We start from the raw sequence: 20,617 nt of genomic DNA, 5'->3' as shown, positions 1-20,617 counted from the left end.
CACACAGACGTGGAACTGATGATGTTAATGCAGAATATTTAAGAAACTGAGGCTGATCTAAAACATTTCCTTGGACCTAGGACCATTTCCCTGACTTTTAGGTCCTTCGTCCTCCTAAAGTCCTTTGTATAAGTTAGGAACACCTGACAGAACAGAATTTCAGGAGGTCAGGTGGGTTTACTTGTGTCTTCTGGTTGTGAGCAGTAAACGTGGCTAAAAAGGTTGATGGAATGGTGTTTTAAAACACACACACACACACACACACACAACTTCTGGTCCTCTTAAGGACAAAAGTATGGGTAATCCTACATGGGGCCAGTGGCGCAATGGATAACGCGTCTGACTACGGATCAGAAGATTGTAGGTTCGACTCCTATCTGGCTCGAAAGGGTCATAGGTCCCTGTTTTATGGTATTCCTGTGGAATTCTTATTTACCTCAGACTTGTTGTAGGTTCAATATTCTCGAGCAGGACTCATCCAGCAGTCGTTCCATGGTAGGGCTGCAGTAATAGGACCACGGCTAGTTAAAAGTTTCCCATTTGCTGCTGGATTCTATGTGAAGGCCGTCATGTGGTGTGCTGCTTTTGTATTTCAACATGGGTCTCTGAGTCTCTAAACTAGGAAAAAATCTTGTTGAGAAAAGTGTGTGTGAGAGGGTCTGTGGGTGCAGGCAGGTGTGTGCACTTGAGTGCTGACCCATTTACATGTGTGAGAGGGACAAGCAAATTGCCTGTGGGATGTAGGCCTACAACTGGAACCAAGCAGCCAGGCAGAACCACAGGTAAGGAGAGAGGAAGGCAGTTCATTATTAGAGCAGGATCATGAGCATCTTGCCCTGCTCCCTTCTGCCCCGATCGGCCACGATCGGCCAAGACCTCTCTATTAGGGTGGAGGGTGAACATTTCTTGGACCTCAGAAACTGAGGGATGCAGCGCCGATATGTCCTCCAAGGGCCTAGAGGACCTGGTGCCCAATCATGCCTGGTGTTTTTCAGCTTACCCGACCAATCTGGTTGCAAGGCGGATTTTAACAGTACTGCTGAAAAGGGACTCCCAGACAGCCCTGAGGCCATCATTTGCATAGGCCCTCCCCTTCTCTTTCTCTTGCTTCCCACAAAGCAACGCATCGCTGGCAGCAGTATAGATTTGGGGGTTGTGAAGAATAATGACAGGGAGGCTGAAGAAGGGAAAGAAAAGTCCCAGAAGTCCTGCAGGCTTCCTTGCTAAATGCAGCTGGCCATAGAGTGCACCTTCATTACTGCGAGGTAAATACATTAAAAATGCTGAGGAGAGACAAATTGAAAAATAGATATTAGGAGGAAAGCACTGGAACCTGCTTTATTATTTCAATTAGTCTTGAAAACATAGAACATTTCTCTCCTGAAAGCTGGTAAAAATATGGAACGCTTCACGAATTTGCGTGTCATCCTTGCGCAGGGGCCATGCTAATCTTCTCTGTATCGTTCCAATTTTAGTATATGTGCCGCCGAAGCGAGCACACTTCATTGATGAACCTACAATGTTTATAAACTCTCTAAATCTACGGTCTCTAGACATAGGGTGGCCTGGCAGAGATGCTCGTATGGCCAGTAAGCATTCAAATCTGAGCCAATGGGCAAAAATGCATGAAGAGTAACAATCCATTATTCTTCACTGCATTTGTGGTCCAAGACTTCACCAATTGGAAGTATGTAGATTATGCCAGGGTTGCAAAGGCTCATGGTTCAGGCTACTGACAAGGAACATTGTGACATCATGCTGCCTGTGGAACAGTGATATTAAAGGTGAGACAGCTGCACAGTAGGTTAGGTGAAGGGCTCTGAGAGGTGAAAGGCAGCATGCTTGGGTCCCTGGACAAGGTGAGCCTATGACAAGGTGTCTGAATTTTCGCCTGTATTGTAATATTAAACACTTTATTGTTGTACCCGCCTGCTGATTAAGGAGTCCTCAAGATCAGCTCCACACAGACGTGGAACTGATGATGTGAATGCAGAATATTTAAGAAACTGAGGCTGATCTAAAACATTTCCTTGGACCTAGGACCATTTCCCCTGACTTTTAGGTCCTTCGTCCTCCTAAAGTCCTTTGTATAAGTTAGGAACACCTGACAGATCAGAATTTCAGGAGGTCAGGTGGGTTTACTTGTGTCTTCTGGTTGTGAGCAGTAAACGTGGCTAAAAAGGTTGATGGAATGGTGTTTTAAAACACACACACACACACACACACACAACTTCTGGTCCTCTTAAGGACAAAAGTATGGGTAATCCTACATGGGGCCAGTGGCGCAATGGATAACGCGTCTGACTACGGATCAGAAGATTGTAGGTTCGACTCCTATCTGGCTCGAAAGGGTCATAGGTCCCTGTTTTATGGTATTCCTGTGGAATTCTTATTTACCTCAGACTTGTTGTAGGTTCAATATTCTCGAGCAGGACTCATCCAGCAGTCGTTCCATGGTAGGGCTGCAGTAATAGGACCACGGCTAGTTAAAAGTTTCCCATTTGCTGCTGGATTCTATGTGAAGGCCGTCATGTGGTGTGCTGCTTTTGTATTTCAACATGGGTCTCTGAGTCTCTAAACTAGGAAAAAATCTTGTTGAGAAAAGTGTGTGTGAGAGGGTCTGTGGGTGCAGGCAGGTGTGTGCACTTGAGTGCTGACTCATTTACATGTGTGAGAGGGACAAGCAAATTGCCTGTGGGATGTAGGCCTACAACTGGAACCAAGCAGCCAGGCAGAACCACAGGTAAGGAGAGAGGAAGGCAGTTCATTATTAGAGCAGGATCATGAGCATCTTGCCCTGCTCCCTTCTGCCCCGATCGGCCCCGATCGGCCAAGACCTCTCTATTAGGGTGGAGGGTGAACATTTCTTGGACCTCAGAAACTGAGGGATGCAGCGCCGATATGTCCTCCAAGGGCCTAGAGGACCTGGTGCCCAATCATGCCTGGTGTTTTTCAGCTTACCCGACCAATCTGGTTGCAAGGCGGATTTTAACAGTACTGCTGAAAAGGGACTCCCAGACAGCCCTGAGGCCATCATTTGCATAGGCCCTCCCCTTCTCTTTCTCTTGCTTCCCACAAAGCAACGCATCGCTGGCAGCAGTATAGATTTGGGGGTTGTGAAGAATAATGACAGGGAGGCTGAAGAAGGGAAAGAAAAGTCCCAGAAGTCCTGCAGGCTTCCTTGCTAAATGCAGCTGGCCATAGAGTGCACCTTCATTACTGCGAGGTAAATACATTAAAAATGTTGAGGAGAGACAAATTGAAAAATAGATATTAGGAGGAAAGCACTGGAACCTGCTTTATTATTTCAATTAGTCTTGAAAACATAGAACATTTCTCTCCTGAAAGCTGGTAAAAATATGGAACGCTTCACGAATTTGCGTGTCATCCTTGCGCAGGGGCCATGCTAATCTTCTCTGTATCGTTCCAATTTTAGTATATGTGCCGCCGAAGCGAGCACACTTCATTGATGAACCTACAATGTTTATAAACTCTCTAAATCTACGGTCTCTAGACATAGGGTGGCCTGGCAGAGATGCTCGTATGGCCAGTAAGCATTCAAATCTGAGCCAATGGGCAAAAATGCATGAAGAGTAACAATCCATTATTCTTCACTGCATTTGTGGTCCAAGACTTCACCAATTGGAAGTATGTAGATTATGCCAGGGTTGCAAAGGCTCATGGTTCAGGCTACTGACAAGGAACATTGTGACATCATGCTGCCTGTGGAACAGTGATATTAAAGGTGAGACAGCTGCACAGTAGGTTAGGTGAAGGGCTCTGAGAGGTGAAAGGCAGCATGCTTGGGTCCCTGGACAAGGTGAGCCTATGACAAGGTGTCTGAATTTTCGCCTGTATTGTAATATTAAACACTTTATTGTTGTACCCGCCTGCTGATTAAGGAGTCCTCAAGATCAGCTCCACACAGACGTGGAACTGATGATGTTAATGCAGAATATTTAAGAAACTGAGGCTGATCTAAAACATTTCCTTGGACCTAGGACCATTTCCCCTGACTTTTAGGTCCTTCGTCCTCCTAAAGTCCTTTGTATAAGTTAGGAACACCTGACAGAACAGAATTTCAGGAGGTCAGGTGGGTTTACTTGTGTCTTCTGGTTGTGAGCAGTAAACGTGGCTAAAAAGGTTGATGGAATGGTGTTTTAAAACACACACACACACACACACACACAACTTCTGGTCCTCTTAAGGACAAAAGTATGGGTAATCCTACATGGGGCCAGTGGCGCAATGGATAACGCGTCTGACTACGGATCAGAAGATTGTAGGTTCGACTCCTATCTGGCTCGAAAGGGTCATAGGTCCCTGTTTTATGGTATTCCTGTGGAATTCTTATTTACCTCAGACTTGTTGTAGGTTCAATATTCTCGAGCAGGACTCATCCAGCAGTCGTTCCATGGTAGGGCTGCAGTAATAGGACCACGGCTAGTTAAAAGTTTCCCATTTGCTGCTGGATTCTATGTGAAGGCCGTCATGTGGTGTGCTGCTTTTGTATTTCAACATGGGTCTCTGAGTCTCTAAACTAGGAAAAAATCTTGTTGAGAAAAGTGTGTGTGAGAGGGTCTGTGGGTGCAGGCAGGTGTGTGCACTTGAGTGCTGACCCATTTACATGTGTGAGAGGGACAAGCAAATTGCCTGTGGGATGTAGGCCTACAACTGGAACCAAGCAGCCAGGCAGAACCACAGGTAAGGAGAGAGGAAGGCAGTTCATTATTAGAGCAGGATCATGAGCATCTTGCCCTGCTCCCTTCTGCCCCGATCGGCCCCGATCGGCCAAGACCTCTCTATTAGGGTGGAGGGTGAACATTTCTTGGACCTCAGAAACTGAGGGATGCAGCGCCGATATGTCCTCCAAGGGCCTAGAGGACCTGGTGCCCAATCATGCCTGGTGTTTTTCAGCTTACCCGACCAATCTGGTTGCAAGGCGGATTTTAACAGTACTGCTGAAAAGGGACTCCCAGACAGCCCTGAGGCCATCATTTGCATAGGCCCTCCCCTTCTCTTTCTCTTGCTTCCCACAAAGCAACGCATCGCTGGCAGCAGTATAGATTTGGGGGTTGTGAAGAATAATGACAGGGAGGCTGAAGAAGGGAAAGAAAAGTCCCAGAAGTCCTGCAGGCTTCCTTGCTAAATGCAGCTGGCCATAGAGTGCACCTTCATTACTGCGAGGTAAATACATTAAAAATGTTGAGGAGAGACAAATTGAAAAATAGATATTAGGAGGAAAGCACTGGAACCTGCTTTATTATTTCAATTAGTCTTGAAAACATAGAACATTTCTCTCCTGAAAGCTGGTAAAAATATGGAACGCTTCACGAATTTGCGTGTCATCCTTGCGCAGGGGCCATGCTAATCTTCTCTGTATCGTTCCAATTTTAGTATATGTGCCGCCGAAGCGAGCACACTTCATTGATGAACCTACAATGTTTATAAACTCTCTAAATCTACGGTCTCTAGACATAGGGTGGCCTGGCAGAGATGCTCGTATGGCCAGTAAGCATTCAAATCTGAGCCAATGGGCAAAAATGCATGAAGAGTAACAATCCATTATTCTTCACTGCATTTGTGGTCCAAGACTTCACCAATTGGAAGTATGTAGATTATGCCAGGGTTGCAAAGGCTCATGGTTCAGGCTACTGACAAGGAACATTGTGACATCATGCTGCCTGTGGAACAGTGATATTAAAGGTGAGACAGCTGCACAGTAGGTTAGGTGAAGGGCTCTGAGAGGTGAAAGGCAGCATGCTTGGGTCCCTGGACAAGGTGAGCCTATGACAAGGTGTCTGAATTTTCGCCTGTATTGTAATATTAAACACTTTATTGTTGTACCCGCCTGCTGATTAAGGAGTCCTCAAGATCAGCTCCACACAGACGTGGAACTGATGATGTTAATGCAGAATATTTAAGAAACTGAGGCTGATCTAAAACATTTCCTTGGACCTAGGACCATTTCCCCTGACTTTTAGGTCCTTCGTCCTCCTAAAGTCCTTTGTATAAGTTAGGAACACCTGACAGAACAGAATTTCAGGAGGTCAGGTGGGTTTACTTGTGTCTTCTGGTTGTGAGCAGTAAACGTGGCTAAAAAGGTTGATGGAATGGTGTTTTAAAACACACACACACACACACACACACAACTTCTGGTCCTCTTAAGGACAAAAGTATGGGTAATCCTACATGGGGCCAGTGGCGCAATGGATAACGCGTCTGACTACGGATCAGAAGATTGTAGGTTCGACTCCTATCTGGCTCGAAAGGGTCATAGGTCCCTGTTTTATGGTATTCCTGTGGAATTCTTATTTACCTCAGACTTGTTGTAGGTTCAATATTCTCGAGCAGGACTCATCCAGCAGTCGTTCCATGGTAGGGCTGCAGTAATAGGACCACGGCTAGTTAAAAGTTTCCCATTTGCTGCTGGATTCTATGTGAAGGCCGTCATGTGGTGTGCTGCTTTTGTATTTCAACATGGGTCTCTGAGTCTCTAAACTAGGAAAAAATCTTGTTGAGAAAAGTGTGTGTGAGAGGGTCTGTGGGTGCAGGCAGGTGTGTGCACTTGAGTGCTGACCCATTTACATGTGTGAGAGGGACAAGCAAATTGCCTGTGGGATGTAGGCCTACAACTGGAACCAAGCAGCCAGGCAGAACCACAGGTAAGGAGAGAGGAAGGCAGTTCATTATTAGAGCAGGATCATGAGCATCTTGCCCTGCTCCCTTCTGCCCCGATCGGCCACGATCGGCCAAGACCTCTCTATTAGGGTGGAGGGTGAACATTTCTTGGACCTCAGAAACTGAGGGATGCAGCGCCGATATGTCCTCCAAGGGCCTAGAGGACCTGGTGCCCAATCATGCCTGGTGTTTTTCAGCTTACCCGACCAATCTGGTTGCAAGGCGGATTTTAACAGTACTGCTGAAAAGGGACTCCCAGACAGCCCTGAGGCCATCATTTGCATAGGCCCTCCCCTTCTCTTTCTCTTGCTTCCCACAAAGCAACGCATCGCTGGCAGCAGTATAGATTTGGGGGTTGTGAAGAATAATGACAGGGAGGCTGAAGAAGGGAAAGAAAAGTCCCAGAAGTCCTGCAGGCTTCCTTGCTAAATGCAGCTGGCCATAGAGTGCACCTTCATTACTGCGAGGTAAATACATTAAAAATGTTGAGGAGAGACAAATTGAAAAATAGATATTAGGAGGAAAGCACTGGAACCTGCTTTATTATTTCAATTAGTCTTGAAAACATAGAACATTTCTCTCCTGAAAGCTGGTAAAAATATGGAACGCTTCACGAATTTGCGTGTCATCCTTGCGCAGGGGCCATGCTAATCTTCTCTGTATCGTTCCAATTTTAGTATATGTGCCGCCGAAGCGAGCACACTTCATTGATGAACCTACAATGTTTATAAACTCTCTAAATCTACGGTCTCTAGACATAGGGTGGCCTGGCAGAGATGCTCGTATGGCCAGTAAGCATTCAAATCTGAGCCAATGGACAAAAATGCATGAAGAGTAACAATCCATTATTCTTCACTGCATTTGTGGTCCAAGACTTCACCAATTGGAAGTATGTAGATTATGCCAGGGTTGCAAAGGCTCATGGTTCAGGCTACTGACAAGGAACATTGTGACATCATGCTGCCTGTGGAACAGTGATATTAAAGGTGAGACAGCTGCACAGTAGGTTAGGTGAAGGGCTCTGAGAGGTGAAAGGCAGCATGCATGGGTCCCTGGACAAGGTGAGCCTATGACAAGGTGTCTGAATTTTCGCCTGTATTGTAATATTAAACACTTTATTGTTGTACCCGCCTGCTGATTAAGGAGTCCTCAAGATCAGCTCCACACAGACGTGGAACTGATGATGTTAATGCAGAATATTTAAGAAACTGAGGCTGATCTAAAACATTTCCTTGGACCTAGGACCATTTCCCCTGACTTTTAGGTCCTTCGTCCTCCTAAAGTCCTTTGTATAAGTTAGGAACACCTGACAGAACAGAATTTCAGGAGGTCAGGTGGGTTTACTTGTGTCTTCTGGTTGTGAGCAGTAAACGTGGCTAAAAAGGTTGATGGAATGGTGTTTTAAAACACACACACACACACACACAACTTCTGGTCCTCTTAAGGACAAAAGTATGGGTAATCCTACATGGGGCCAGTGGCGCAATGGATAACGCGTCTGACTACGGATCAGAAGATTGTAGGTTCGACTCCTATCTGGCTCGAAAGGGTCATAGGTCCCTGTTTTATGGTATTCCTGTGGAATTCTTATTTACCTCAGACTTGTTGTAGGTTCAATATTCTCGAGCAGGACTCATCCAGCAGTCGTTCCATGGTAGGGCTGCAGTAATAGGACCACGGCTAGTTAAAAGTTTCCCATTTGCTGCTGGATTCTATGTGAAGGCCGTCATGTGGTGTGCTGCTTTTGTATTTCAACATGGGTCTCTGAGTCTCTAAACTAGGAAAAAATCTTGTTGAGAAAAGTGTGTGTGAGAGGGTCTGTGGGTGCAGGCAGGTGTGTGCACTTGAGTGCTGACCCATTTACATGTGTGAGAGGGACAAGCAAATTGCCTGTGGGATGTAGGCCTACAACTGGAACCAAGCAGCCAGGCAGAACCACAGGTAAGGAGAGAGGAAGGCAGTTCATTATTAGAGCAGGATCATGAGCATCTTGCCCTGCTCCCTTCTGCCCCGATCGGCCACGACCTCTCTATTAGGGTGGAGGGTGAACATTTCTTGGACCTCAGAAACTGAGGGATGCAGCGCCGATATGTCCTCCAAGGGCCTAGAGGACCTGGTGCCCAATCATGCCTGGTGTTTTTCAGCTTACCCGACCAATCTGGTTGCAAGGCGGATTTTAACAGTACTGCTGAAAAGGGACTCCCAGACAGCCCTGAGGCCATCATTTGCATAGGCCCTCCCCTTCTCTTTCTCTTGCTTCCCACAAAGCAACACATCGCTGGCAGCAGTATAGATTTGGGGGTTGTGAAGAATAATGACAGGGAGGCTGAAGAAGGGAAAGAAAAGTCCCAGAAGTCCTGCAGGCTTCCTTGCTAAATGCAGCTGGCCATAGAGTGCACCTTCATTACTGCGAGGTAAATACATTAAAAATGCTGAGGAGAGACAAATTGAAAAATAGATATTAGGAGGAAAGCACTGGAACCTGCTTTATTATTTCAATTAGTCTTGAAAACATAGAACATTTCTCTCCTGAAAGCTGGTAAAAATATGGAACGCTTCACGAATTTGCGTGTCATCCTTGCGCAGGGGCCATGCTAATCTTCTCTGTATCGTTCCAATTTTAGTATATGTGCCGCCGAAGCGAGCACACTTCATTGATGAACCTACAATGTTTATAAACTCTCTAAATCTACGGTCTCTAGACATAGGGTGGCCTGGCAGAGATGCTCGTATGGCCAGTAAGCATTCAAATCTGAGCCAATGGGCAAAAATGCATGAAGAGTAACAATCCATTATTCTTCACTGCATTTGTGGTCCAAGACTTCACCAATTGGAAGTATGTAGATTATGCCAGGGTTGCAAAGGCTCATGGTTCAGGCTACTGACAAGGAACATTGTGACATCATGCTGCCTGTGGAACAGTGATATTAAAGGTGAGACAGCTGCACAGTAGGTTAGGTGAAGGGCTCTGAGAGGTGAAAGGCAGCATGCTTGGGTCCCTGGACAAGGTGAGCCTATGACAAGGTGTCTGAATTTTCGCCTGTATTGTAATATTAAACACTTTATTGTTGTACCCGCCTGCTGATTAAGGAGTCCTCAAGATCAGCTCCACACAGACGTGGAACTGATGATGTTAATGCAGAATATTTAAGAAACTGAGGCTGATCTAAAACATTTCCTTGGACCTAGGACCATTTCCCTGACTTTTAGGTCCTTCGTCCTCCTAAAGTCCTTTGTATAAGTTAGGAACACCTGACAGAACAGAATTTCAGGAGGTCAGGTGGGTTTACTTGTGTCTTCTGGTTGTGAGCAGTAAACGTGGCTAAAAAGGTTGATGGAATGGTGTTTTAAAACACACACACACACACACACACACAACTTCTGGTCCTCTTAAGGACAAAAGTATGGGTAATCCTACATGGGGCCAGTGGCGCAATGGATAACGCGTCTGACTACGGATCAGAAGATTGTAGGTTCGACTCCTATCTGGCTCGAAAGGGTCATAGGTCCCTGTTTTATGGTATTCCTGTGGAATTCTTATTTACCTCAGACTTGTTGTAGGTTCAATATTCTCGAGCAGGACTCATCCAGCAGTCGTTCCATGGTAGGGCTGCAGTAATAGGACCACGGCTAGTTAAAAGTTTCCCATTTGCTGCTGGATTCTATGTGAAGGCCGTCATGTGGTGTGCTGCTTTTGTATTTCAACATGGGTCTCTGAGTCTCTAAACTAGGAAAAAATCTTGTTGAGAAAAGTGTGTGTGAGAGGGTCTGTGGGTGCAGGCAGGTGTGTGCACTTGAGTGCTGACCCATTTACATGTGTGAGAGGGACAAGCAAATTGCCTGTGGGATGTAGGCCTACAACTGGAACCAAGCAGCCAGGCAGAACCACAGGTAAGGAGAGAGGAAGGCAGTTCATTATTAGAGCAGGATCATGAGCATCTTGCCCTGCTCCCTTCTGCCCCGATCGGCCACGATCGGCCAAGACCTCTCTATTAGGGTGGAGGGTGAACATTTCTTGGACCTCAGAAACTGAGGGATGCAGCGCCGATATGTCCTCCAAGGGCCTAGAGGACCTGGTGCCCAATCATGCCTGGTGTTTTTCAGCTTACCCGACCAATCTGGTTGCAAGGCGGATTTTAACAGTACTGCTGAAAAGGGACTCCCAGACAGCCCTGAGGCCATCATTTGCATAGGCCCTCCCCTTCTCTTTCTCTTGCTTCCCACAAAGCAACGCATCGCTGGCAGCAGTATAGATTTGGGGGTTGTGAAGAATAATGACAGGGAGGCTGAAGAAGGGAAAGAAAAGTCCCAGAAGTCCTGCAGGCTTCCTTGCTAAATGCAGCTGGCCATAGAGTGCACCTTCATTACTGCGAGGTAAATACATTAAAAATGCTGAGGAGAGACAAATTGAAAAATAGATATTAGGAGGAAAGCACTGGAACCTGCTTTATTATTTCAATTAGTCTTGAAAACATAGAACATTTCTCTCCTGAAAGCTGGTAAAAATATGGAACGCTTCACGAATTTGCGTGTCATCCTTGCGCAGGGGCCATGCTAATCTTCTCTGTATCGTTCCAATTTTAGTATATGTGCCGCCGAAGCGAGCACACTTCATTGATGAACCTACAATGTTTATAAACTCTCTAAATCTACGGTCTCTAGACATAGGGTGGCCTGGCAGAGATGCTCGTATGGCCAGTAAGCATTCAAATCTGAGCCAATGGGCAAAAATGCATGAAGAGTAACAATCCATTATTCTTCACTGCATTTGTGGTCCAAGACTTCACCAATTGGAAGTATGTAGATTATGCCAGGGTTGCAAAGGCTCATGGTTCAGGCTACTGACAAGGAACATTGTGACATCATGCTGCCTGTGGAACAGTGATATTAAAGGTGAGACAGCTGCACAGTAGGTTAGGTGAAGGGCTCTGAGAGGTGAAAGGCAGCATGCTTGGGTCCCTGGACAAGGTGAGCCTATGACAAGGTGTCTGAATTTTCGCCTGTATTGTAATATTAAACACTTTATTGTTGTACCCGCCTGCTGATTAAGGAGTCCTCAAGATCAGCTCCACACAGACGTGGAACTGATGATGTGAATGCAGAATATTTAAGAAACTGAGGCTGATCTAAAACATTTCCTTGGACCTAGGACCATTTCCCCTGACTTTTAGGTCCTTCGTCCTCCTAAAGTCCTTTGTATAAGTTAGGAACACCTGACAGATCAGAATTTCAGGAGGTCAGGTGGGTTTACTTGTGTCTTCTGGTTGTGAGCAGTAAACGTGGCTAAAAAGGTTGATGGAATGGTGTTTTAAAACACACACACACACACACACACACAACTTCTGGTCCTCTTAAGGACAAAAGTATGGGTAATCCTACATGGGGCCAGTGGCGCAATGGATAACGCGTCTGACTACGGATCAGAAGATTGTAGGTTCGACTCCTATCTGGCTCGAAAGGGTCATAGGTCCCTGTTTTATGGTATTCCTGTGGAATTCTTATTTACCTCAGACTTGTTGTAGGTTCAATATTCTCGAGCAGGACTCATCCAGCAGTCGTTCCATGGTAGGGCTGCAGTAATAGGACCACGGCTAGTTAAAAGTTTCCCATTTGCTGCTGGATTCTATGTGAAGGCCGTCATGTGGTGTGCTGCTTTTGTATTTCAACATGGGTCTCTGAGTCTCTAAACTAGGAAAAAATCTTGTTGAGAAAAGTGTGTGTGAGAGGGTCTGTGGGTGCAGGCAGGTGTGTGCACTTGAGTGCTGACTCATTTACATGTGTGAGAGGGACAAGCAAATTGCCTGTGGGATGTAGGCCTACAACTGGAACCAAGCAGCCAGGCAGAACCACAGGTAAGGAGAGAGGAAGGCAGTTCATTATTAGAGCAGGATCATGAGCATCTTGCCCTGCTCCCTTCTGCCCCGATCGGCCCCGATCGGCCAAGACCTCTCTATTAGGGTGGAGGGTGAACATTTCTTGGACCTCAGAAACTGAGGGATGCAGCGCCGATATGTCCTCCAAGGGCCTAGAGGACCTGGTGCCCAATCATGCCTGGTGTTTTTCAGCTTACCCGACCAATCTGGTTGCAAGGCGGATTTTAACAGTACTGCTGAAAAGGGACTCCCAGACAGCCCTGAGGCCATCATTTGCATAGGCCCTCCCCTTCTCTTTCTCTTGCTTCCCACAAAGCAACGCATCGCTGGCAGCAGTATAGATTTGGGGGTTGTGAAGAATAATGACAGGGAGGCTGAAGAAGGGAAAGAAAAGTCCCAGAAGTCCTGCAGGCTTCCTTGCTAAATGCAGCTGGCCATAGAGTGCACCTTCATTACTGCGAGGTAAATACATTAAAAATGTTGAGGAGAGACAAATTGAAAAATAGATATTAGGAGGAAAGCACTGGAACCTGCTTTATTATTTCAATTAGTCTTGAAAACATAGAACATTTCTCTCCTGAAAGCTGGTAAAAATATGGAACGCTTCACGAATTTGCGTGTCATCCTTGCGCAGGGGCCATGCTAATCTTCTCTGTATCGTTCCAATTTTAGTATATGTGCCGCCGAAGCGAGCACACTTCATTGATGAACCTACAATGTTTATAAACTCTCTAAATCTACGGTCTCTAGACATAGGGTGGCCTGGCAGAGATGCTCGTATGGCCAGTAAGCATTCAAATCTGAGCCAATGGGCAAAAATGCATGAAGAGTAACAATCCATTATTCTTCACTGCATTTGTGGTCCAAGACTTCACCAATTGGAAGTATGTAGATTATGCCAGGGTTGCAAAGGCTCATGGTTCAGGCTACTGACAAGGAACATTGTGACATCATGCTGCCTGTGGAACAGTGATATTAAAGGTGAGACAGCTGCACAGTAGGTTAGGTGAAGGGCTCTGAGAGGTGAAAGGCAGCATGCTTGGGTCCCTGGACAAGGTGAGCCTATGACAAGGTGTCTGAATTTTCGCCTGTATTGTAATATTAAACACTTTATTGTTGTACCCGCCTGCTGATTAAGGAGTCCTCAAGATCAGCTCCACACAGACGTGGAACTGATGATGTTAATGCAGAATATTTAAGAAACTGAGGCTGATCTAAAACATTTCCTTGGACCTAGGACCATTTCCCCTGACTTTTAGGTCCTTCGTCCTCCTAAAGTCCTTTGTATAAGTTAGGAACACCTGACAGAACAGAATTTCAGGAGGTCAGGTGGGTTTACTTGTGTCTTCTGGTTGTGAGCAGTAAACGTGGCTAAAAAGGTTGATGGAATGGTGTTTTAAAACACACACACACACACACACACACAACTTCTGGTCCTCTTAAGGACAAAAGTATGGGTAATCCTACATGGGGCCAGTGGCGCAATGGATAACGCGTCTGACTACGGATCAGAAGATTGTAGGTTCGACTCCTATCTGGCTCGAAAGGGTCATAGGTCCCTGTTTTATGGTATTCCTGTGGAATTCTTATTTACCTCAGACTTGTTGTAGGTTCAATATTCTCGAGCAGGACTCATCCAGCAGTCGTTCCATGGTAGGGCTGCAGTAATAGGACCACGGCTAGTTAAAAGTTTCCCATTTGCTGCTGGATTCTATGTGAAGGCCGTCATGTGGTGTGCTGCTTTTGTATTTCAACATGGGTCTCTGAGTCTCTAAACTAGGAAAAAATCTTGTTGAGAAAAGTGTGTGTGAGAGGGTCTGTGGGTGCAGGCAGGTGTGTGCACTTGAGTGCTGACCCATTTACATGTGTGAGAGGGACAAGCAAATTGCCTGTGGGATGTAGGCCTACAACTGGAACCAAGCAGCCAGGCAGAACCACAGGTAAGGAGAGAGGAAGGCAGTTCATTATTAGAGCAGGATCATGAGCATCTTGCCCTGCTCCCTTCTGCCCCGATCGGCCACGATCGGCCAAGACCTCTCTATTAGGGTGGAGGGTGAACATTTCTTGGACCTCAGAAACTGAGGGATGCAGCGCCGATATGTCCTCCAAGGGCCTAGAGGACCTGGTGCCCAATCATGCCTGGTGTTTTTCAGCTTACCCGACCAATCTGGTTGCAAGGCGGATTTTAACAGTACTGCTGAAAAGGGACTCCCAGACAGCCCTGAGGCCATCATTTGCATAGGCCCTCCCCTTCTCTTTCTCTTGCTTCCCACAAAGCAACGCATCGCTGGCAGCAGTATAGATTTGGGGGTTGTGAAGAATAATGACAGGGAGGCTGAAGAAGGGAAAGAAAAGTCCCAGAAGTCCTGCAGGCTTCCTTGCTAAATGCAGCTGGCCATAGAGTGCACCTTCATTACTGCGAGGTAAATACATTAAAAATGTTGAGGAGAGACAAATTGAAAAATAGATATTAGGAGGAAAGCACTGGAACCTGCTTTATTATTTCAATTAGTCTTGAAAACATAGAACATTTCTCTCCTGAAAGCTGGTAAAAATATGGAACGCTTCACGAATTTGCGTGTCATCCTTGCGCAGGGGCCATGCTAATCTTCTCTGTATCGTTCCAATTTTAGTATATGTGCCGCCGAAGCGAGCACACTTCATTGATGAACCTACAATGTTTATAAACTCTCTAAATCTACGGTCTCTAGACATAGGGTGGCCTGGCAGAGATGCTCGTATGGCCAGTAAGCATTCAAATCTGAGCCAATGGACAAAAATGCATGAAGAGTAACAATCCATTATTCTTCACTGCATTTGTGGTCCAAGACTTCACCAATTGGAAGTATGTAGATTATGCCAGGGTTGCAAAGGCTCATGGTTCAGGCTACTGACAAGGAACATTGTGACATCATGCTGCCTGTGGAACAGTGATATTAAAGGTGAGACAGCTGCACAGTAGGTTAGGTGAAGGGCTCTGAGAGGTGAAAGGCAGCATGCATGGGTCCCTGGACAAGGTGAGCCTATGACAAGGTGTCTGAATTTTCGCCTGTATTGTAATATTAAACACTTTATTGTTGTACCCGCCTGCTGATTAAGGAGTCCTCAAGATCAGCTCCACACAGACGTGGAACTGATGATGTTAATGCAGAATATTTAAGAAACTGAGGCTGATCTAAAACATTTCCTTGGACCTAGGACCATTTCCCCTGACTTTTAGGTCCTTCGTCCTCCTAAAGTCCTTTGTATAAGTTAGGAACACCTGACAGAACAGAATTTCAGGAGGTCAGGTGGGTTTACTTGTGTCTTCTGGTTGTGAGCAGTAAACGTGGCTAAAAAGGTTGATGGAATGGTGTTTTAAAACACACACACACACACACACAACTTCTGGTCCTCTTAAGGACAAAAGTATGGGTAATCCTACATGGGGCCAGTGGCGCAATGGATAACGCGTCTGACTACGGATCAGAAGATTGTAGGTTCGACTCCTATCTGGCTCGAAAGGGTCATAGGTCCCTGTTTTATGGTATTCCTGTGGAATTCTTATTTACCTCAGACTTGTTGTAGGTTCAATATTCTCGAGCAGGACTCATCCAGCAGTCGTTCCATGGTAGGGCTGCAGTAATAGGACCACGGCTAGTTAAAAGTTTCCCATTTGCTGCTGGATTCTATGTGAAGGCCGTCATGTGGTGTGCTGCTTTTGTATTTCAACATGGGTCTCTGAGTCTCTAAACTAGGAAAAAATCTTGTTGAGAAAAGTGTGTGTGAGAGGGTCTGTGGGTGCAGGCAGGTGTGTGCACTTGAGTGCTGACCCATTTACATGTGTGAGAGGGACAAGCAAATTGCCTGTGGGATGTAGGCCTACAACTGGAACCAAGCAGCCAGGCAGAACCACAGGTAAGGAGAGAGGAAGGCAGTTCATTATTAGAGCAGGATCATGAGCATCTTGCCCTGCTCCCTTCTGCCCCGATCGGCCAAGACCTCTCTATTAGGGTGGAGGGTGAACATTTCTTGGACCTCAGAAACTGAGGGATGCAGCGCCGATATGTCCTCCAAGGGCCTAGAGGACCTGGTGCCCAATCATGCCTGGTGTTTTTCAGCTTACCCGACCAATCTGGTTGCAAGGCGGATTTTAACAGTACTGCTGAAAAGGGACTCCCAGACAGCCCTGAGGCCATCATTTGCATAGGCCCTCCCCTTCTCTTTCTCTTGCTTCCCACAAAGCAACGCATCGCTGGCAGCAGTATAGATTTGGGGGTTGTGAAGAATAATGACAGGGAGGCTGAAGAAGGGAAAGAAAAGTCCCAGAAGTCCTGCAGGCTTCCTTGCTAAATGCAGCTGGCCATAGAGTGCACCTTCATTACTGCGAGGTAAATACATTAAAAATGCTGAGGAGAGACAAATTGAAAAATAGATATTAGGAGGAAAGCACTGGAACCTGCTTTATTATTTCAATTAGTCTTGAAAACATAGAACATTTCTCTCCTGAAAGCTGGTAAAAATATGGAACGCTTCACGAATTTGCGTGTCATCCTTGCGCAGGGGCCATGCTAATCTTCTCTGTATCGTTCCAATTTTAGTATATGTGCCGCCGAAGCGAGCACACTTCATTGATGAACCTACAATGTTTATAAACTCTCTAAATCTACGGTCTCTAGACATAGGGTGGCCTGGCAGAGATGCTCGTATGGCCAGTAAGCATTCAAATCTGAGCCAATGGGCAAAAATGCATGAAGAGTAACAATCCATTATTCTTCACTGCATTTGTGGTCCAAGACTTCACCAATTGGAAGTATGTAGATTATGCCAGGGTTGCAAAGGCTCATGGTTCAGGCTACTGACAAGGAACATTGTGACATCATGCTGCCTGTGGAACAGTGATATTAAAGGTGAGACAGCTGCACAGTAGGTTAGGTGAAGGGCTCTGAGAGGTGAAAGGCAGCATGCTTGGGTCCCTGGACAAGGTGAGCCTATGACAAGGTGTCTGAATTTTCGCCTGTATTGTAATATTAAACACTTTATTGTTGTACCCGCCTGCTGATTAAGGAGTCCTCAAGATCAGCTCCACACAGACGTGGAACTGATGATGTTAATGCAGAATATTTAAGAAACTGAGGCTGATCTAAAACATTTCCTTGGACCTAGGACCATTTCCCCTGACTTTTAGGTCCTTCGTCCTCCTAAAGTCCTTTGTATAAGTTAGGAACACCTGACAGAACAGAATTTCAGGAGGTCAGGTGGGTTTACTTGTGTCTTCTGGTTGTGAGCAGTAAACGTGGCTAAAAAGGTTGATGGAATGGTGTTTTAAAACACACACACACACACACACACACAACTTCTGGTCCTCTTAAGGACAAAAGTATGGGTAATCCTACATGGGGCCAGTGGCGCAATGGATAACGCGTCTGACTACGGATCAGAAGATTGTAGGTTCGACTCCTATCTGGCTCGAAAGGGTCATAGGTCCCTGTTTTATGGTATTCCTGTGGAATTCTTATTTACCTCAGACTTGTTGTAGGTTCAATATTCTCGAGCAGGACTCATCCAGCAGTCGTTCCATGGTAGGGCTGCAGTAATAGGACCACGGCTAGTTAAAAGTTTCCCATTTGCTGCTGGATTCTATGTGAAGGCCGTCATGTGGTGTGCTGCTTTTGTATTTCAACATGGGTCTCTGAGTCTCTAAACTAGGAAAAAATCTTGTTGAGAAAAGTGTGTGTGAGAGGGTCTGTGGGTGCAGGCAGGTGTGTGCACTTGAGTGCTGACCCATTTACATGTGTGAGAGGGACAAGCAAATTGCCTGTGGGATGTAGGCCTACAACTGGAACCAAGCAGCCAGGCAGAACCACAGGTAAGGAGAGAGGAAGGCAGTTCATTATTAGAGCAGGATCATGAGCATCTTGCCCTGCTCCCTTCTGCCCCGATCGGCCACGATCGGCCAAGACCTCTCTATTAGGGTGGAGGGTGAACATTTCTTGGACCTCAGAAACTGAGGGATGCAGCGCCGATATGTCCTCCAAGGGCCTAGAGGACCTGGTGCCCAATCATGCCTGGTGTTTTTCAGCTTACCCGACCAATCTGGTTGCAAGGCGGATTTTAACAGTACTGCTGAAAAGGGACTCCCAGACAGCCCTGAGGCCATCATTTGCATAGGCCCTCCCCTTCTCTTTCTCTTGCTTCCCACAAAGCAACGCATCGCTGGCAGCAGTATAGATTTGGGGGTTGTGAAGAATAATGACAGGGAGGCTGAAGAAGGGAAAGAAAAGTCCCAGAAGTCCTGCAGGCTTCCTTGCTAAATGCAGCTGGCCATAGAGTGCACCTTCATTACTGCGAGGTAAATACATTAAAAATGCTGAGGAGAGACAAATTGAAAAATAGATATTAGGAGGAAAGCACTGGAACCTGCTTTATTATTTCAATTAGTCTTGAAAACATAGAACATTTCTCTCCTGAAAGCTGGTAAAAATATGGAACGCTTCACGAATTTGCGTGTCATCCTTGCGCAGGGGCCATGCTAATCTTCTCTGTATCGTTCCAATTTTAGTATATGTGCCGCCGAAGCGAGCACACTTCATTGATGAACCTACAATGTTTATAAACTCTCTAAATCTACGGTCTCTAGACATAGGGTGGCCTGGCAGAGATGCTCGTATGGCCAGTAAGCATTCAAATCTGAGCCAATGGGCAAAAATGCATGAAGAGTAACAATCCATTATTCTTCACTGCATTTGTGGTCCAAGACTTCACCAATTGGAAGTATGTAGATTATGCCAGGGTTGCAAAGGCTCATGGTTCAGGCTACTGACAAGGAACATTGTGACATCATGCTGCCTGTGGAACAGTGATATTAAAGGTGAGACAGCTGCACAGTAGGTTAGGTGAAGGGCTCTGAGAGGTGAAAGGCAGCATGCTTGGGTCCCTGGACAAGGTGAGCCTATGACAAGGTGTCTGAATTTTCGCCTGTATTGTAATATTAAACACTTTATTGTTGTACCCGCCTGCTGATTAAGGAGTCCTCAAGATCAGCTCCACACAGACGTGGAACTGATGATGTTAATGCAGAATATTTAAGAAACTGAGGCTGATCTAAAACATTTCCTTGGACCTAGGACCATTTCCCCTGACTTTTAGGTCCTTCGTCCTCCTAAAGTCCTTTGTATAAGTTAGGAACACCTGACAGAACAGAATTTCAGGAGGTCAGGTGGGTTTACTTGTGTCTTCTGGTTGTGAGCAGTAAACGTGGCTAAAAAGGTTGATGGAATGGTGTTTTAAAACACACACACACACACACACACACAACTTCTGGTCCTCTTAAGGACAAAAGTATGGGTAATCCTACATGGGGCCAGTGGCGCAATGGATAACGCGTCTGACTATGGATCAGAAGATTGTAGGTTCGACTCCTATCTGGCTCGAAAGGGTCATAGGTCCCTGTTTTATGGTATTCCTGTGGAATTCTTATTTACCTCAGACTTGTTGTAGGTTCAATATTCTCGAGCAGGACTCATCCAGCAGTCGTTCCATGGTAGGGCTGCAGTAATAGGACCACGGCTAGTTAAAAGTTTCCCATTTGCTGCTGGATTCTATGTGAAGGCCGTCATGTGGTGTGCTGCTTTTGTATTTCAACATGGGTCTCTGAGTCTCTAAACTAGGAAAAAATCTTGTTGAGAAAAGTGTGTGTGAGAGGGTCTGTGGGTGCAGGCAGGTGTGTGCACTTGAGTGCTGACCCATTTACATGTGTGAGAGGGACAAGCAAATTGCCTGTGGGATGTAGGCCTACAACTGGAACCAAGCAGCCAGGCAGAACCACAGGTAAGGAGAGAGGAAGGCAGTTCATTATTAGAGCAGGATCATGAGCATCTTGCCCTGCTCCCTTCTGCCCCGATCGGCCACGATCGGCCAAGACCTCTCTATTAGGGTGGAGGGTGAACATTTCTTGGACCTCAGAAACTGAGGGATGCAGCGCCGATATGTCCTCCAAGGGCCTAGAGGACCTGGTGCCCAATCATGCCTGGTGTTTTTCAGCTTACCCGACCAATCTGGTTGCAAGGCGGATTTTAACAGTA

General features: G+C 46.1%; 21 non-coding genes across 21 annotated transcripts; 11 read left to right on the top strand and 10 right to left on the bottom strand.

Moving 5' to 3' along the window:
- Positions 1–312: 312 nt before the first annotated feature.
- On the top strand, positions 313–385 carry TRNAR-ACG (transfer RNA arginine (anticodon ACG)). The gene has a single exon. It is a non-coding gene; the product is annotated as a tRNA-Arg (tRNA).
- A 1,007-nt stretch (positions 386–1,392) lies between these two features.
- LOC146818958 (U6 spliceosomal RNA) lies at positions 1,393–1,499 on the bottom strand. Its single transcript, XR_014963838.1, has one exon. It is a non-coding gene; the product is annotated as a U6 spliceosomal RNA (small nuclear RNA).
- A 774-nt stretch (positions 1,500–2,273) lies between these two features.
- Positions 2,274–2,346, top strand: TRNAR-ACG (transfer RNA arginine (anticodon ACG)). The gene has a single exon. It is a non-coding gene; the product is annotated as a tRNA-Arg (tRNA).
- A 1,007-nt stretch (positions 2,347–3,353) lies between these two features.
- LOC146818956 (U6 spliceosomal RNA) lies at positions 3,354–3,460 on the bottom strand. The gene has a single exon (XR_014963837.1). It is a non-coding gene; the product is annotated as a U6 spliceosomal RNA (small nuclear RNA).
- Positions 3,461–4,234: 774 nt separating this feature from the next.
- Positions 4,235–4,307, top strand: TRNAR-ACG (transfer RNA arginine (anticodon ACG)). Its single transcript has one exon. It is a non-coding gene; the product is annotated as a tRNA-Arg (tRNA).
- A 1,007-nt stretch (positions 4,308–5,314) lies between these two features.
- Positions 5,315–5,421, bottom strand: LOC146818954 (U6 spliceosomal RNA). Its single transcript, XR_014963836.1, has one exon. It is a non-coding gene; the product is annotated as a U6 spliceosomal RNA (small nuclear RNA).
- Positions 5,422–6,195: 774 nt separating this feature from the next.
- Positions 6,196–6,268, top strand: TRNAR-ACG (transfer RNA arginine (anticodon ACG)). The gene has a single exon. It is a non-coding gene; the product is annotated as a tRNA-Arg (tRNA).
- A 1,007-nt stretch (positions 6,269–7,275) lies between these two features.
- On the bottom strand, positions 7,276–7,382 carry LOC146818952 (U6 spliceosomal RNA). Its single transcript, XR_014963835.1, has one exon. It is a non-coding gene; the product is annotated as a U6 spliceosomal RNA (small nuclear RNA).
- A 770-nt stretch (positions 7,383–8,152) lies between these two features.
- TRNAR-ACG (transfer RNA arginine (anticodon ACG)) lies at positions 8,153–8,225 on the top strand. Its single transcript has one exon. It is a non-coding gene; the product is annotated as a tRNA-Arg (tRNA).
- Positions 8,226–9,222: 997 nt separating this feature from the next.
- Positions 9,223–9,329, bottom strand: LOC146818950 (U6 spliceosomal RNA). Its single transcript, XR_014963834.1, has one exon. It is a non-coding gene; the product is annotated as a U6 spliceosomal RNA (small nuclear RNA).
- A 773-nt stretch (positions 9,330–10,102) lies between these two features.
- Positions 10,103–10,175, top strand: TRNAR-ACG (transfer RNA arginine (anticodon ACG)). The gene has a single exon. It is a non-coding gene; the product is annotated as a tRNA-Arg (tRNA).
- Positions 10,176–11,182: 1,007 nt separating this feature from the next.
- On the bottom strand, positions 11,183–11,289 carry LOC146818948 (U6 spliceosomal RNA). Its single transcript, XR_014963833.1, has one exon. It is a non-coding gene; the product is annotated as a U6 spliceosomal RNA (small nuclear RNA).
- Positions 11,290–12,063: 774 nt separating this feature from the next.
- On the top strand, positions 12,064–12,136 carry TRNAR-ACG (transfer RNA arginine (anticodon ACG)). The gene has a single exon. It is a non-coding gene; the product is annotated as a tRNA-Arg (tRNA).
- Positions 12,137–13,143: 1,007 nt separating this feature from the next.
- On the bottom strand, positions 13,144–13,250 carry LOC146818946 (U6 spliceosomal RNA). The gene has a single exon (XR_014963832.1). It is a non-coding gene; the product is annotated as a U6 spliceosomal RNA (small nuclear RNA).
- Positions 13,251–14,024: 774 nt separating this feature from the next.
- On the top strand, positions 14,025–14,097 carry TRNAR-ACG (transfer RNA arginine (anticodon ACG)). Its single transcript has one exon. It is a non-coding gene; the product is annotated as a tRNA-Arg (tRNA).
- A 1,007-nt stretch (positions 14,098–15,104) lies between these two features.
- LOC146818944 (U6 spliceosomal RNA) lies at positions 15,105–15,211 on the bottom strand. The gene has a single exon (XR_014963831.1). It is a non-coding gene; the product is annotated as a U6 spliceosomal RNA (small nuclear RNA).
- A 770-nt stretch (positions 15,212–15,981) lies between these two features.
- Positions 15,982–16,054, top strand: TRNAR-ACG (transfer RNA arginine (anticodon ACG)). Its single transcript has one exon. It is a non-coding gene; the product is annotated as a tRNA-Arg (tRNA).
- A 997-nt stretch (positions 16,055–17,051) lies between these two features.
- Positions 17,052–17,158, bottom strand: LOC146818942 (U6 spliceosomal RNA). Its single transcript, XR_014963830.1, has one exon. It is a non-coding gene; the product is annotated as a U6 spliceosomal RNA (small nuclear RNA).
- Positions 17,159–17,932: 774 nt separating this feature from the next.
- On the top strand, positions 17,933–18,005 carry TRNAR-ACG (transfer RNA arginine (anticodon ACG)). The gene has a single exon. It is a non-coding gene; the product is annotated as a tRNA-Arg (tRNA).
- A 1,007-nt stretch (positions 18,006–19,012) lies between these two features.
- LOC146818940 (U6 spliceosomal RNA) lies at positions 19,013–19,119 on the bottom strand. Its single transcript, XR_014963829.1, has one exon. It is a non-coding gene; the product is annotated as a U6 spliceosomal RNA (small nuclear RNA).
- Positions 19,120–19,893: 774 nt separating this feature from the next.
- Positions 19,894–19,966, top strand: TRNAH-AUG (transfer RNA histidin (anticodon AUG)). The gene has a single exon. It is a non-coding gene; the product is annotated as a tRNA-His (tRNA).
- Positions 19,967–20,617: the final 651 nt, after the last annotated feature.

The sequence above is a fragment of the Triturus cristatus genome, chromosome 6 (genome assembly GCF_964204655.1).
Source record: "Triturus cristatus chromosome 6, aTriCri1.1, whole genome shotgun sequence".
NCBI lineage: Eukaryota > Metazoa > Chordata > Amphibia > Caudata > Salamandridae > Triturus > Triturus cristatus.
This window is presented reverse-complemented; position numbering and strand designations above follow the sequence as displayed.